Genomic DNA, 17,584 nt, shown 5'->3' with positions numbered 1-17,584 from the left:
ACACACACACACACACACACACACACACACACATACATGCATGTTCTTACACACAGAGACTTTTCCTCTGTTTTTGTTTTTTACTGGTTTTGAACCAGTAAGTGGTTTCTGTTGGTTTGGTTTGCTTGACTGGTTGTTGTTTGTTGACCTTCCAAATCCACATTTTGGGTTCTGGCTTGTTCTGCTTTTCATTTTGTGTTTGTATTAAAGTTCTGTTGATGAAAAAGAGACTTTTTTACCTTTTATTGAAGTAAATATATGAGGGTCTAAACTGACCCATAACACCATGGATGTTCCAATAGTTAATGATATTAAAATGAATACTAAATCAAACCAGTCCATGTCAGAGATGTGTTCTAACACCCTCAGTAACGGTCAGGAAACACAACAACCTTTGGTTCATTTCTAGGATTTTCTTGAGGTTCATTTTACCATTTTTTAAACTGAAATCGAGGGTTTAGTGACTAAAAAAATGTCCAGGGGCCCACAACTAAATTTTCAAACCAATATTTCCATGGATAAGGAAGCCTAACAAGGTCACCAAGAGATGGAAACAACTTGGAGGATAGAAAATTGTTTTAGTTTATTTGACAGCTGATTGAAGACGTGGGTCAAAACTGACCGTTACCATAGAGATGGGAACAGAAAGCTGACACAAGAGGAAGGTTCCAGCTCTGAAAAAGGAGTTTGATCAAAATCTTGAACTGCCAGTAGAAATATCCTTTTGTATGTTGACCTTTGTTGACAGAAGTCACTTTAGCTTGGCAGTGAAAAGAATGGCTGCTAGCTTGACAAAGAGCTGCACAAACCAGGTTCAAGCTGGACTTTGGACCCTGGTATCTGCAACGACTCCATCAACTCCTAATCTAGCAGCTCTGCTGGGTCCAACTATTTTACAGAACATTTGACAGACCTGTGGAGCAGTGAGGACACACATGAGTTGATCACATGATCCACTGAAGCGCCATTTTACCCTGGTACTGAGGTCACCAACATGAGCTGGAGTTGGGAATCTTGATCTGAACCTGGTATCACAGCGACACCTACTGCTGCAAAATGGAACAGCAACACTGAACCCAAGTACAGGATTGGAGGGAGACTGATGGTCGCTGTTTGGGTTTTTGAAGAACAAGGAGGGCGTGGCTTCAAGCTGGATTCTCAGAGACTATTTCCCCAACCTCTACATTGGTATCTACACTGTCCTCCAGTCATGTGACTGAAGTCATCCAGTCACGTGACTGAAGTCATCCAGTCATATCAGTGATGTCACTCTGCAGGACTGTCATTGCCGTCTCATTCTAGAAAAGAATCCAGACTCCACTTTTATGGGGCAGTTTTGGTCTTTAAAGACTTGACAGTTCCAGGAGATTTAGTCTGGCTCAAGATCTTCAGATCAACCCAGGACAGAAGGCTATGACTCCATTGGATTGTGTAGTTGGAGCATTCAGAGATCTGGTGGGTCTCAGTAGGAGCTGGATTTATCCACTGAATGATCCTGGTCAATGTGATCCTGCTCCTCCATCTCTCAGGCTGACAGAGCAGGAGGACCTGACTGAGAAGAAAGCTGCCCTTGAGCAGCTTCAGTCTCTGTGTGACAACACACAGGCAGAAAACCTGAATTTGAGGGAACAAGTTTCTACTCTTGAACATGAGAATAAAAGAGCAATCCAGGAGCTCCAGAACCTCACTGCTGTGGTGGCCAACCTCCAAACGGTCCAGGACAAGAACCAGACTCAGATAGAAGATCTGAACGCAACAGTCCACAGTCTTCAGCGTGAGGGGAGGAAGGTTGATGGAGAGAACAATGAGCTCAGAAAAGAGCTGACCCAGGTTCAGTCTCTGAGGGAGAGTGAACAGGTGGAGATGAAATGTCTTGAGGAAGACCTGACAGAGAAGAAAAGTGCACTTGATCAGCTTCAGTCTCTGTGTGACAAGAGATGGACAGAAAACCAGAATTTGTGGGGACAGGTTTCTAGTCTTGGACAAGAGAAGATTATTGCATATCAGCTGGTAGAGAACATGTCTGCCATGGTGGGCAACCTTGAATCTGTGAGGGAGGAGAACCAGACTCAGATCAGAGACCTGAACACACAACTCCACAATCTTCAGCTTCAGGTGAAGATGGTTTACAAGGAGAAGTGTGACCTCAAGTGTGAGCTCAACTCCATCCAAGCAGAGAAGAACAAAATGAGACAAGAACTCACTGAGAAGAAGGCGACTCTTGAACAGCTGAGGTCCCAGAGTGAGGAGAGAGAGGCAGAAAATGGATGTTTGAGGAGACGAGTTTCTACTGCATCTCAGGAGACAGAGACCTTCACTGCAGAGTTGGCCCACCTTGAATCAAGGAAGGACCAGGACCCCACAAAGAGTGACAGTCTGAACGGTGAAGTTCAGAGTCTTCTATGTGCAGTGAGAACACAAAAGAAGAAAAGGAGCAGTGCTCAGAGGGAAATCCTGGGAAATCTTCATGATTTAAAAAGCTGTTTGAAAGAGGAAAATCATAACCTTCAAGTGAAGGTCCAGCAAACTTCTGAAGAGCAAGCAGACTCTCCCCTACGTCCAGCCAGAGAAGAGCAAACAGACTCTCTCCTACGTCCAGCCAGAGAAGAGCAAGCAGACTCTCTCCTACGTCCAGCCAGAGAAGAGCAAGCAGACTCTCCCCTACGTCCAGCCAGAGAAGAGCAAGCAGACTCTCCCCTACGTCCAGCCAGAGAAGAGAAAGCAGACTCTCCCCTACGTCCAGCCAGAGAAGAGCAAACAGACTCTCCCCTACGTCCTGCCAGAGAAGAGCAAGCAGACTCTCCCCTACGTCCAGCCAGAGAAGAGCAAACAGACTCTCCCCTACGTCCAGCCAGAGAAGAGCAAGCAGACTCTCCCCTTCGTCCAGCCAGAGAAGAGCAAGCAGACGCTCTCATATGTTCTTCTGCAGAGGAGCGACGGGATTCTGCTGCATATCCTGCAACTGAAAAGCAGAATGATGGGGGCACCCTGGAGACTGGACCTGCTAGGGGTCAAACTAGAGGTCTACTGAGCCGTGTGACATCTGGTGTAGAAGATGTTTTGTTTATGTTCATAGTTTTTTCTTTGTGTGCTTTTCCTCAACTTTGTTTTCTTTGTTTGTTCTATATGATGATACCTTGATCACCACAGCAGTTGATCCCAGCTTGATTAGCTGAGTGCTTTGCAGTCTAAAGCACTTTAGTGATACCTGTGGGGTCCTTTATCCTCCCTGACCACAGGGATTCAGCCTCACTGAAGGAGAGTGAACCTTCCAGTTTGCAGCTCCTAGACTCTGGAACGCTCTCCCACTGGACATGAGGACGCTGAGGACGCCTTCAGAAAGAAGCTAAAGACCCATTTGTTTCGTAATATTATTGTTCATGATGGAATCGTCCCTCTGTACCTGCCCACACAGGTCAAGAGGTCAAATGATTCCCTGTATAAAACAGCTCTTCCATCACATGGATGTGCATCCCAACAGTCAGAGCTCACCGATGCTCCTATTCCCTCCGGTGGGAGGCGCTACGAGTGACTGAGGGTCAGGGGGGTCAGGCTAGTCCAGATAGTGGGTCTGTATGAGGTTGTTAGGGAGGGATAAGGTAGTGGCAGAGTTCAGGCTGTAGCTGTGCTCCAACAGTTGAGACAGGGCAGGACAAAAAATGGCATCCTGATGGCGTTAGGAGTGATTCTTACAAGAACCAATCAATAAAAGTGGGTGGTGACCTGCTCATGTGACGCTTGTGTTGATGATTACTGGGTCTCCTCCATGCTCATTTATCATGAATGAATCCCTCGAAGTAAAACACCTAATGTCTCCTGAGTTGTTTCACAAAATGTGTGTGTGTGTGTGTGTGTGTGTGTGTGTGTGTGTGTGTGTGTGTGTGTGTGTGTGTGTGTGTGTGTGTGTGTGTGTGTGTGTGTGAGTGTGTGGGCAATAACTACAAGTTATCTATGTATAGATCAAACAATGATGAATCAGTTGGATACACTGACAGTGGAAGTTCAGGTTTCCTGTAATTCAGTTTGCAGACAACACAGAAAACTGCCCCTGACCCCTCCCCTCATTCTGGAGGCTTTAACATGAAAATGAAAATGCTGAGAGACACAAATGCAAATCAGAGTATTTGACCAGAGGTGACATTTTTTAATGCTTTTCTTGTTATATTTGTTATATATGTTCTGTATGGTTATATTTGTTATGGTTGTTATGGAGTTTATGGTTATTATCTCTGTTTCTTGTGTCTTTGTCTTTGTTGTCCTCCCCTTCGTCTGTCCTGGATTTTTGACCCTGGTTGCAGGAAGCGTGTGACCTCAACTCCTTTTTCTGTGTTGCTGAACGTAGAGCCTTGCTTCATTGTGTTAGCTAAAGTGTGATCCTCCCTGCTAATTCCTTATTTCGTTGACTAATTACCCACCAAAAATTAATACCTACTTGCTTTATTTGGCTGAAGTTTAAAAGACCATCATTTTTGTAGCAACAGTCTTTCTGCCTTGTAAACACGCTAAGCTAACGATGGCTTCTCCCTCTTGTCCTCCTCTCTCCTGCTCAGAGTGCCACATGTTTTGTTCCTCCTCTGCCTCCTTTAGTGATACTGATAAGTGTGTTAAATATAGTTTTCTTGTTGTGTTGGAGGTGAGGCTTAGCGATGTTGAATTGGACCTGCAGCGGCTCTGCACCAAAAGCTGCAAGAGCTAGCCAACCCTCACTCGCTGGTGCAGACCAACTTAGCTTAGCTCCTGGCTTAGGCCCAACTAGCGCTCCCCCAGAAGCTCCCAAGCATCTGGGAGAGCGCCAAGAAAAGTTGGGCCTAAGCTAGGATGTGCTTGCTCATGAAGAATTGTTGGGTGTAAATTCATTTAAAGAGTGTGGAACTGGACCTGTTCTACTTGTAAAGTGTAACTTTTGTTATTTGGTGCTTTACAGGGTGATGACTTGACTTCATTGCAGCTTTGACCTGAGCAGGTGTTCATCCTCATCTCAGTAACAGGGGACACTTTATCACAGCAGTGGACAAACATCAGCATTCATCACCCAGCAGCTCTTCTGATCAACAGAACAAGTTAAAGTATACTGGAGAATGAGGGCATCGATCCCTCTACCTCTCACATGCTAAGCGAGCGCTCTACCATTTGAGCTAATTCCCCTGTTAAGGAGCACAGCAGATGATGCAGGTTGACCTTCATGCATGGTTGAATGAGCGTCACCAGTTGAAGCTTCTCTGGTTGACCAATGTAATGGAGACCAAGGGTTCCATGACATAAATGATGAATTGAAGGTAGCATTTGTCTTGGTATTAACAGTTTATGTAAATTAGAGGCACACACACATGTTAATGGTCAGGTTTATTGAATCAGCAAATATGTGAAACATTTGCTATGCCATGTGTTCCAGGGAGGGACCTGGGAAGCACAGGGGGACCGGCCATCCTGCCTGTGGAAAATTAAGACCCCAGTGTCAGTCAGTGGGAATCACTGTGCAAGGCCTGGTATTTAGTGTTGATCTAGTTTGTCTTATGTAAATGTGGCAGTTTCAGTCGTCACGTCAGTCCTCACCTCTTCCTGGTGGTTTCCTTAAAGGGGGTGGAGCCAAAAGGGGAGAGTGGTCCAAGGAAGCTCCTTAAGAGCTGTAGGTGCAAACCTTTGCTCCCAGATGGGGGAGGGGGTACAATCACAGGCGAGGTTCATTGAATGATTATGTGGATGTATGATTGAGTTGGTGTAGTAGTCTGGAATCATGTATATATTTAGTCAGGTTAAGTTGTTGCTGGTTTGATGTAAATATTGATTGTAGAGCATGGTTGTGGTCTCACCTCCACTCTATGGGCCATCCATCGTCATCTTCTGCTTATTCCTTACTAGTAAGGGTCGCGGGGGGGGGGGCTGGAGCCTATCCCAGCATCTACGGGCGAGAGGCGGGGTTCACCCTGGACAGGTCACCAGTCCATCGCAGGTCCAACACACAGACGAACAACCATTCACGCTCATGCCTACGGTCAATTTAGAGTATCAATCAGCCTCGTCCCCTAATGTCCATGTCTTTGGACAGTGGGAGGAAGCCGGAGTACCTGGAGAGAACCCACGCAGGCCCGGGGAGAACATGCAAACTCCACACAGAAAGATCCCATGCCCGAGCCAGGACCCGAACCCGGAACCTTCTTGCTGTGAAGGCACAGTGCTGACCACTGCACCACCGTGCAGCCCCGCTGTGGGCTAGTCTGTCTAATTTCCTGCAGCCAGGAGGGAATTAAAGGCAGTCAGGGGTTTTTAATGTAAGTTGATGGTGTCTCATGCAATCTCTTTCAATACTCCAGTGGTGGTTTAAGTGAAGAAAAACATGGGTTAGTCAGTAGGACTCTGTGTGTGTGTTGGAAACCATCTCATCTAAATCTCCTCTCCAAAAACCCTCTTCTGCAACTTTGTACCCAAGTTGTCTCCTCATCAGGCACCACAGTATCCAGTAGGTTCAGTTAAAACAGTCATCAGTGATTAATGTTCATGTTCAATGATGAGGTTTTGATTTATTCTTCTAGAATCATCTGAACAAACCCTCCTCAACACAGTGAAGCCTTCATCTGACAGGAGGAGTTTCTTTTCCCAGTGATTCCACTGACAGTGAAAAGCTACGTTCATCAGACTGGTCTGATAGGATCAACTACTGGTTGCTCTGGAGTGGAAACAGCAACCTGTCAGGAAACATTAGTCAGATCAAAGCCAAGATTAAAGCAAGAGCCTCCAGATCAAAGACAGAATTGATGATGATGTCATCAGGGGGGCTTTGATAGTGTCTTTATTTGTACCTGGAATTCTGTCTTTGATCTCAGGAGGACATGAAAGAAACACAACTGAGGAAAGTAGAGGAGAACATTCAGCTTCATTAGAAACACTCGAACTGTTGAACAGTAGAATTTGTTTGAAACAGTTTACAACACTGAGTGACAGGATTGAAGAGGGGAGATTTTGGTATTTTCAGTTTAATTCTAACTTAAAACTGGGCATGAACATTTTTAGTTGTTCACATTCTAACATACAGAGGAAGTCATGACATTCCCTTTTTTTTAACCTGTCCTGTTCAGGAAATGGAAATGGAAATTTAGCTGCTATGTTGAATCAGAAAAACCTTTTGAAGTCTACTTTTGCTTCAGTCAGAAAGTGGACTGTTGTTAACTCTCACAATGGTTGGTGATTGTGGAGGAAGAAAAAATTCTTATGAACCTCTTTTTAACAGACACGCATTTCTAAAGACACTGGTTCATATTATTTTTCTTCTTCTAGCAGAGGATGGTTTCGATCCATCGACCTCTGGGTTATGGGTCCAGCACACTTCCGCTGCGCCACTCTGCTCTACCATTGACGGAACAGTCCTTGTTTTATGAGAGCATTCTCTGTCTTTGTCTCTGCCCTGCTCTCCTGCTCTCTTTCCCCTCATTTAGTCCTTGACATGATCCATGCTCGACAGCTCTGCGGGTGGAATGAAGACCTTCGTCTGCTCTGCCCGTGCCATCCTTCGTCTCAACCTAAATTGTTTGACCCACCTTTATAATGATCGGACTCGCTCCCGCTGAGCGTGCCAGGCGCACTCTCGCTGCAGACAACACAACCAAACTGGCTGTCAGGATTTGACAGGCCGAACTCGCGCCGAAATCTTTACAAAAAATCCATTTTTGTCACCCACGTGAAGATGGGTGGGAACATGCCCTAAAAACATCAAGAATAATATTCACCACCTTCTGAACGGGTCCTGGCCCGTCTCCTGCATCAGGGGCCGCCGCAGTCGCCCATCAGCTGTTCAACAGCTGTTCGCCGCAACACTCAATGAGACAAAGACATAGAAGCTCAAACTGCTGTTGTGGAAGCCATGATCGTATAGTGGTTAGTACTCTGTGTTGTGGCCGCAGCAACCCTGGTTCGAATCTGCGTCACGGCAGGATGAGATAAATTTCTTTGTGTGTGTTGATGGACACAAGCCAAGCAGAAATTTCCCACGATGCAATAGGGCAGTGTTTGGTCAGTGTTGAGCAGGCGTCAGTCTGACAATGATGTCATATTATTGTGTCATCACTTGACCAGACCCAAAAGTAGACTCAGGTATCAGTTTCTTCTCAATGCTAACGTCTGCTAGCTTAGTCTGCTACTTTGATGGCTCTGCCTGCTCAAAGGTCCAGACCCCTGGATGTGGTGGTTCCTACCTGAACGTAGATTCTGTCAGCTCATGTTGTTAAATCAACTCACCAGGAACACCAGTAGATTTCAATGGACTGACAATGAGTCTCATTGAATGGTAAACATGTCAAATATGAAGTCATCACCTGAGGAGGTCTGCTGCTGGAATGAAGCTCCAGATATTCACAAGATATTCTAGATCTTAAAATATAGCATTTTTATATTTGATTTATTGTTCATTAGCCTGCTTCACATTGTTTGATTTTATGTGTTGGATATAAATAGAACTTTGATCCACAACCTCCACAAACACTCTTGTCCAACTTTTGTGCCCAAATTTTCTCCTCCTGAGGCACCAAATCAAGTCAAATCATTTTTATTTGTTAGAACCAAATCACAACAAAGTTCTCTCATGACTCTTTACTAGTAGAGCAGGTCCAGCACCAAACTGCTTCAATGAATCTACACCCAACAATTCTCCACCAGCAGCACATCCTGCAACAGTGGTGATGAACACCTTCCTTTTAACAGGCAGGAAGGTTGAGCAGATCCAGGATCAGTGGGGACGGCCTCCTGCTTTGACCGGTTGTATTTAAAGCTCCATCAGATTGGAACAACCTTTCCTCCTCACTTGGGTCTCTCTCTTCCTTTCTCATCTTCAAATCATCAAGCATTTTCAAACATCTGCTCTTGTTTCTGATGCACCTCCCCTTTTCTCTCCAGGATTCACTCTCTACTTGTTCTTGTTTGTTCTCTGTACTGTAAATATGTGGATATTTGTGTATGAATATGCATTGTGTACTTTAATGGTGCATGGAAGCAGTATTTATTTAGATGGGTGTTTAAATGTATGCGTATGTGAACACAGGCCCACTCTTATTCTGCAGTGGGATCTCTGATCATACTTTGTATAATACTGGATGGTGGTGGTGGTGGTGGGGGGGGGGGCTTTGGGGAACATTGTTGGCCTGTACCTGGGTGTATGATGTGTGTGTCCTTGTGTTGAAAATAGAATCTACTTTTATTATTGTTGTATTGTTGGTCATTATTTGTCAGGACCCCCTCCAAAATGAGATGGTGCATCTCAAGGGGCTGCCCTTGAAATCAAGAATCAAGAATGAAGGTGTCTGCTGGTCTTGGTGGACCCTCTGCTTCTCCAGCTGAGTCAAGAGATTCCTGTGTATCCTGAGTCATTGTGTATCCTGGCTGCATTCAGTGCTTTCACCGCTGCAGCCTAGCTTGATTGCCAGTCAGGACAGGTGTTATTAAGAATGGAAGAGGGGACAGTTTTGGCAGGACAAGTTGCTCCACATTCAGGAGATGGTGGGAAGTTTCAAAGCTGCCATAAATCTTGATGACAAACTCCTTCACTGTGTGGTTCAGAGTCCCTTTTTTGATTGCAGCTTTGACCTGAGCAGGTGTTCATCCACATCTCAGTAACAGGGGACACTTTATCACAGCAGTGGACAAACATCAGCATTCATCAACCAGCAGCTCCTCTGATCAACAGAACAAGTTAAAGTATTCTCAGAAGGACGGCATGGATCCCTCTACCTCTCACATGCTAAGCTAGCACTCTACCATTGGAGCTAAGTCCCTGCTAATGAGCACAGCAGATAATGCAGGTTGACCTTCATGCAGGGTTTAATGAGCGTCACCACTTGAAGCTTCTCTGGTTCAACAAACCCTTGGGACCAAGACACGAATTGTAACCTGTGCAGGTCCAGACCCATACTGAAGTTGGTGGAGACAATTGTTTCAACCAGGGACTGAATGAAAAGACTTGCCCAGACTCCAGCTCACTCTTCTGAGCAGACCCCTCATCTCTGTGTGGAGTAAACATCAGAGGTGGGGGGTGCAGGTTCTGCTTTGACCTCCTGACCTCCTGGGTAAAGCAGTGGAGATGTTGAGCTTGAAGGAGTTGACGGCCTCCTTCATCTTCTCATTGGTTTGCTAAACCCAGCATCATGAAGTGTTGCTGAAATTCAACATGTCAGCTGAGGCCAGAGATTCCTGCGTTCCCTGAGTCCTTGAGTGTCGTCTCTGTTGTTTGAAAGCACAAAGCTGTTCCTGATGGTCCAGTGTGTCAGATTCTGGGCTCCCACAGCTGTAACTGGGGTTTGAGCTCCGTTAAGGGACTGGTTTTGTGGAGAGAACCAAGCAGAAGAATTGACAGTTTCAGCAGGAAAGGTGACCATTGCTCCACAACCTCAGTCCCAGGATTCATTCCTGCTTCACCCAGCATGGCCCTATGATCAACAAAAATGAACTGCCAGTGGAGGTCCTCAGTAATCCAGGTCATGGTTTCTCTAGATTGCTGTGTTGTACTCAGGACACTTGCAAATATCAGCCTCTTTCCTCCATGATCTCTCATTCTTTCTGTTCTCTCCATTTCTCCTCTTCGTTTCTACTCCTTGCTGACTGTTGTTCCTCATTTGTGGCAGAGTTCAGTCAGTGGACCGGACATTTTGCCACTGCACTGTCCATCATCAGGGCATTTAACATCCAGGACTGGCTCCCAGATCATGGCCATGACCTCATCCCCTGCACCAGTGGACAGTTCATCAAGGATGGCAAACATGTGGGTCTCAATTCCCCTCCATCTTTGTAGGTTGGTTACATTTCCTCCTGGTCTTTAATCCATCTTTAGTTGACATTCTTCTGTTGAGCCCAGTTTGTTGACTGCCAGGCTGTCTTACTTTTCAATGGTACAACAGCAGACAGCAAGAGGGTTGCTATGGTGCAGTTGGTAAAAATCCCTATCTATGGTCTGCAGAAATATGCTGGGAGTTCTTTTTTATTATGAACCAGAATTCAAAGACTGACCAAGGAAACCAAAGCACAGAATTTAGAGATCAAAGAAAGAAATCAAAGACAGAACCTGAAGATCAGGAAATGGCACAGATCAATGAGATCCATGGACTCATCAGTGAAGGTTTTCTTTTGGTTCATGGTCACTTGTTGTTGTACTGGTATGATGATGTCAGACCCTTCCCATTCAGTTCAAACAGACTCCAAAGTGTAGCTGTGATGCAGAGGGCAGCAGCCTTGTGCTTGGTACCGTCATGGTTCTCTGCATTGTTAGCAAACTCACCAAAGACCTCCCTGAAAGCAGGATCATTTTCCCACAGTGCTTTTTTAACCAAGTACCAATTTGTCCCTCTTTAAAAAAAACAACAAAGATGAGATCAGACTGAGATGGACGAGATGATATGGATGTGATTTATGGCTTTCAAACTCCAAATATTCAATTTTTCTTCAGGGCTTTTGAGAGGTTCTGGGTAATGAATGAAAATTTAAGTTGGGCAAAAACGACATGCGGGGTCACTGTGTGTGTTTACACGTGTGTGTATTTCTTGTTTTATGGTGTTGGAGACCATTTCCATCATCAACACTGATCAGGAGTCCTCGTCCTCATGGGGACCAAAGACCGGCCCTGATGCAGCGCAATGCAGTTTGTGAGTTCTTTCAGAGTGAAGGTCTGGATTGAGTTTAGTTTCAAATAAAGATTAAGATTCAGTTGGTTAAGATTCAGATTAAGATTAAGGTTAGGCTGCACATAGAATGAAGTTGATCGAATGTTCTCATAAGAATAGCTGGGCACACCTGAGTGTGTTTACATGCAGACTTCCTCTTGTGACAACTGATGTCATTGGAAACCATCTTGAGGACATTTGGAGAAAGTTCAATCATTCAGCTGCAGTTACAGTGACTTACAACACTGCAACAACAACAAAAAAACACCCTCCACAAACACTCTTGTCCAACATTTGTGCCCAAATTTTCTCCTCATGAGGCACCAAATCAAGTCAAGTCAGTTTTATTTGTTTAGAACCAAATCACTACAAAAACAGCCATGAAGTTGATCTGGTTGGCACTGGTATTTTTTCTTGCTGCAGCTCATTTCCAGCTCTTAACAAGAACTCAGGAGTGATTCAGGAGAAGAGTTTCAGAACAGCCCAGGTTGGGGACTGGAATTTTGAACTTTCCCCTAAAACCAAACAACCTTGGGAGGTAAAACCTCCAATCCTAGCCACTCAGATGCAGCAGCAGAAGAAGCTGTCATCTACCCTGACAGTCAGAGCATCAAGTCAAGGAAACATCAACCATCTTGTATGTGGAGTCTGGATTCTTTTCTAGAATGAGACGGCAGTGACAGTCCTGCCAAGTGACAACACTGACATGACTGGATGACTTCAGTCACGTGACTGGATGACTTCAGTCACATGACTGGATGACCTGAATGAATAAGAAATCAAATATAAAAATGCTTTATTTTAAGATCTAGAATATCTTGTGAATATCTGGAGCTTCATTCCAGCAGCAGACCTCCTCAGGTGATGACTTCATATTTGACATGTTGACCATTCAATGAGACTCATTGTCAGTCCATTGAAATCTACTGGTGTTCCTGGTGAGTTGATTTAACAACATGAGCTGACAGAATCTACGTTCAGGTAGGAACCACCACATCCAGGGGTCTGGACCTTTGAGCAGGCAGAGATCAAAGTAGCAGACTAAGCTAGCAGACGTTAGCATTGAGAAGAAACTGATACCTGAGCCTACTTTTGGGTCTGGTCAAGTGATGACACAATAACATGACATCATTTTCAGACTGACGCCTGCTCAGCACTGACCAAACACTGCCCTATTGCATTGTGGGAAATTTCTGCTTGGCTTGTGTCCATCAATACACACAAAGAAATTTAGCTCATGCTGCCGTGACCCGGATTCGAACCGGGGTTGCTGCGGCCACAACGCAGAGTACTAACCACTATACGATCACGGCTTCCTCAACAGCAGTTTGAGCTTCGATGTCTTTGTCTCATTGAGTGTTGCGGCGAACAGCTGTTGAACAGCTGATGGGCGACTGCGGCGGCCCCTGATGCAGGAGACGGGCCAGGCCCCGTTCAGAAGGTGGTGGATATTATTCTTGGTGTTTTCAGGGCATGTTTCGGCCTGTCAAATCCTGATCGGGGCCAGTTTGGTTGTGTTGTCTGCAGCATTATAAAGGTGGGTCAAACAATTTAGGTTGAGACGAAGGACGGCACGGGCAGAGCAGACGCAGGTCTTCATTCCACCCGCAGAGCTGTAGAGCATGGATCATGTCAAGGACTAAATGAGGGGAAAGAGAGCAGGAGAGCAGGGCAGAGACAAACACAGAGATTGCTCTCCTAAAACAAGGACTGTTCTGTCAATGGTAGAGCAGAGTGGCGCAGAGGAAGCGTGCTGGGCCCAGAACCCAGAGGTGGATGGATCGAAACCATCCTCTGCTAAAAGAAGAAAAATAAAATAAACCTGCATCTTTAGAAATATGTGTCTGTTAAAAAGAGGTTCATAAGGATATTTTCTTCCACCAGAGTCACCAACCATTGTGAGAGTTAACAACAGTCCACTTTCTGACTGAAGCAAAAGTAGACTTCAAAAGGTTTTTCTGATTCAACATAGCAGCTAAATTTCCATTTCCATTTCCTGAACAGGACAGGTTAAAAAAAGGGAATGTCATGACTTCCTCTGTATGTTAGAATATGAACGACTAAAAATGTTCATGCCCAGTTTTAAGTTAGAATTAAACTGAAAATACCAAAATCTCCCCTCTTCAGTCCTGTCACTCAGTGTTGTAAACTGTTTCAAACAAATTCTACTGTTCAACAGTTCAAGTGTTTCTAATGAAGCTGAATGTTCTCCTCTGCTTTCCTCAATTGGGTTTCTTTCATGTCCTCCTGAGATCAAAGACAGAATTCCAGGTACAAATAAATATACTATCAAAGCCCCCTGATGACATCATCATCAATTCTGTCTTTGATCTGGAGGCCCTTTCTTTAATCTTGGCTTTGATCTGACTAATGTTTCCTGACAGGTTGCTGTTTGCACTCCAGAGCAACCAGTAGTTGATCCTATCAGACCAGTCTGATGAACAAAGCTTTTCACTGTCAGTGGAATCACTGGGAAAAGAAACTCCTCCTGTCAGATGAAGGCTTCACTGTGTTGAGGAGGGTTTCTTCAGATGATTCTAGAAGAATAAATCAAAACCTCATCATTGAACATGAACATTAATCACTGATGACTGTTTTAACTGAACCTACTGGATACTGTGGTGCCTGATGAGGAGACAACTTGGGTACAAAGTTGCAGAAGAGGGTTTTTGGAGAGGAGATTTAGATGAGATGGTTTCCAAATCAAATCGGTTGTTACAAGGGAAAGTCTGCATGGAAACACACACACAAACACACACACAAACACACACACACACACACACACACACACACACACACAGAGTCCTACTGACTAACCCATGTTTTTCTTCACTTAAACCACCACTGGAGTATTGAAAGAGATTGCATGAGACACCATCAACTTAAATTAAAAACCCCTGACTGCCTTTAATTCCCTCCTGGCTAAAGGAAATTAGACAGACCAGCCCCTAGAGCGAGCCTGCATGGTGGTGCAGTGGTTAGCACTGTGCCCTTACAGCAAGAAGGTTCCAGGTTCGAGTTTTGGCTCGGGCGCGGGATCTTTCTGTGTGGAGTCTCCATGTTCTCCTCGTGCCGGCGTGCGTCCTCTCTGATACTCCAGCTTCCTCCCACAGTCCAAAAACATGCAATTTGGGGACGAGGCTGATTGGATTCTCTAAATTGACCGTAGGTATGAGTGTGAATGGTTGTTTGTCTCTGTGTGTTGGCCCTGCGATGGACTGGCGACCTGTCCAGGGTGAACCCCGCCTCTCGCCCATAGATGCTGGGATAGGCTCCAGCCCCCCCGCGACCCTTACTAGTAAGGAATAAGCAGAAGATGACGATGGATGGCCCATAGAGTGGAGGTGAGACCACAACCATGCTCTACAATCAATATTTACATCAAACCAGCACCATCTCAACAACTTAACCTGACTAAATATATACATGATTCCAGACTACTACACCAACTCAGTCATACATCCACATAATCAATTCAATGAACCTTGTCTGTGATTGTACCCCCTCCCCCATCTGGGAGCAAAGGTTTGCACCTACAGCTCTTAAGGAGCTTCCTTGGGCCACTCTCCCCTTTTGGCTCCACCCCCTTTAAGGAAACCACCAGGAAGAGGTGAGGACTGACCGTGACGACTGAAACTGCCACATTTACATGACACAAACTAGATCAACACTAAATACCAGGCCTTGCACAGTGATTCCCACTGACTGACACTGGGGTCTTCATTTTCCACAGGCAGGATGGCCGGTCCCCCTGTGCTTCCCAGGTCCCTCCCTGGAACACATGGCAGAGAAAAAGTTTCACTTGTTTGCTGATTCAATAAACCTGACCATTAACATGTGTGTGTGCCTCTAATTTACATAAACTGTTAATACCAAGACAAATGCTACCTTCAATTAATCATTGATGTCATGGAACCCTTGGTCTCCATTACATTGGTCAACCAGAGAAGCTTCAACTGGTGACGCTCATTAAACCATGCATGAAGGTCAAGGTGCATTATCTGCTGCGCTCCTTAATAGGGGAATTAGCTCCAATGGTAGAGCGCTAGCTTAGCATGTGAGCAGTAGAGGGATCGATGCCCTCCTTCTCAGAATACTTTAACTTGTTCTGTTGATCAGAGGAGCTGCTGGGTGTTGAATGCTGATGTTTGTCCACTGCTGTGATAAAGTGTCCCCAGCAAGTCATCACCCTGTAAAGCACCAAATAACAAAAGTTACACTTTACAAGTAGAACAGGTCCAGTTCAACACTCCTTAAATGAATTTACACCCAACAATTCTTCATGAGCAAGCACATCCTAGCTTAGGCCCAACTTTTCTTGGCGCTCTCCCAGATGCTTGGGAGCTTCTGGGGGAGCGCTAGTTGGGCCTAAGCCAGGAGCTAAGCTAAGATGGTCTGCACCAGCTAGTGAGGGTTGGCTAGCTCTCGCAGCTTTTGGTGCAGAGCCGCTGCTGGTCCAATTCAACATCGCTAAGCCTCACCTCCAACACAACAAAAAAACTACATTTAACACACTTATCAGTATCACGAAAGGAGGCAGAGGAGGAAGAAAACATGTGGCACTCTGAGCAGGAGAGAGGAGGACAAGAGGGAGAAGCCATCGGTAGCTTAGCGTGTTTACAAGGCAGAAAGACTGTTGCTACCAGAATGATGGTCTTTTAAACTTCAGCCAAATAAAGCAAGTAGGTATTAATTTTTGGTTGTCAATTAGTCAACGAAATAAGGAATTAGCAGGGAGGATCACACTTTAGCAAGCACAATGAAGCAAGGCTCTACGTTCAGCAACACAGAAAAAGGACTTGAGGTCACACGCTTCCTGCAACCAAGGTCAAAAATCCAGGACGGACGAAGGGGAGGACAACAAAGACAAAGACACAAGAAACAGAGATAATAACCATAAACTCCATAACAACCATAACAAATATAACCATACAGAACATATATAACAAATATAACAAGAAAAGTATTAAAAGATGTGTCACCTCTGGTCAAATACCCTGATTTGCATTTGTGTCTCTCAGCATTTTCATTTTCATGTTAAAGCCTCTAGAATGAGGGGATGAATGCTGCAAAATGGAACAGCAACATTGAACCCAAGTACAGGATTGGTGGGAGACTGATGGTCGCTGTTTGGGTTTTTGAAGAACAAGGAGGGCGTGGCTTCAAGTTGGATTCTCAGAGACTATTTCCCCAACCTCTACATTGGAATCTGCACTGCCATCCAGTCACATGACTGAAGTCATCCAGTCACATGACTGAAGTCATCCTGTCATGTCAGTGATGTCACTTGGCAGGACTGTCATTGCCGTCTCATTCCAGAAAAGAATCCGGACTCCACCTGTGGCTCCATGATAACTGATGGACCTCTGGTTGGAGGCTGGACGATGATGTTTGGACTGGAAGGAAAACTCCTTGTCCAAATTCCATTGTGTTCAAGTTTAAAGTCCCACAATCAGAAGTAGCTGAATCTGACAGGTGGAGGTTTGGAACTACAAGATGGTGATGTTTTCTTGACTTGATGCTCTGACTGTCAGGGTGGATGACAGCTTCTTCTGCTGCTGCATCTGAGTGGCTATGATTGGAGGTTTTACCTCCCAAGGTTGTCTGGTTCCAGGGGAAATTTTAGAATTCCAGTCCCCAACCTTGGCTGTTCTGAAACTCTTCTCCTGAATCACTCCTGAGCTGCAGCAAGAACAAATACCAGTGCCAACCAGATCAACTTAATGGCTGCTAACAGCCTCAGACACTTGATTTCCATCAATCTGGAGCCAAGAAGGCCCTCACCTGTGGTTCTCCTCCAGGAGGGTCCAGGTTCTGCCATTGGGGCTCCTGGTGCCACTGCCAGAGAGCCTCAGCTGCACACTGCAACATTTCAACAGGAGATTGACATTCCTTCAAATGTCCTGACATCTGATTCCAATGGTTCTGTTCCATATTTATATTTTAAA

The 17,584-nt window shown here is 45.2% G+C and overlaps 1 non-coding gene across 1 annotated transcript; it reads right to left on the bottom strand.

The window, feature by feature from the left end:
• Positions 1–12,877: 12,877 nt before the first annotated feature.
• trnah-gug (transfer RNA histidin (anticodon GUG)) lies at positions 12,878–12,949 on the bottom strand. The gene has a single exon. It is a non-coding gene; the product is annotated as a tRNA-His (tRNA).
• Between the last annotated feature and the right edge of the window lie 4,635 nt (positions 12,950–17,584).

This window comes from Aulostomus chinensis, chromosome 1, assembly GCF_037954235.1.
Source record: "Aulostomus chinensis isolate RoL2024-O1b breed Wild chromosome 1, RoL_Achi_v1.0, whole genome shotgun sequence".
NCBI lineage: Eukaryota > Metazoa > Chordata > Actinopteri > Syngnathiformes > Aulostomidae > Aulostomus > Aulostomus chinensis.
This window is presented reverse-complemented; position numbering and strand designations above follow the sequence as displayed.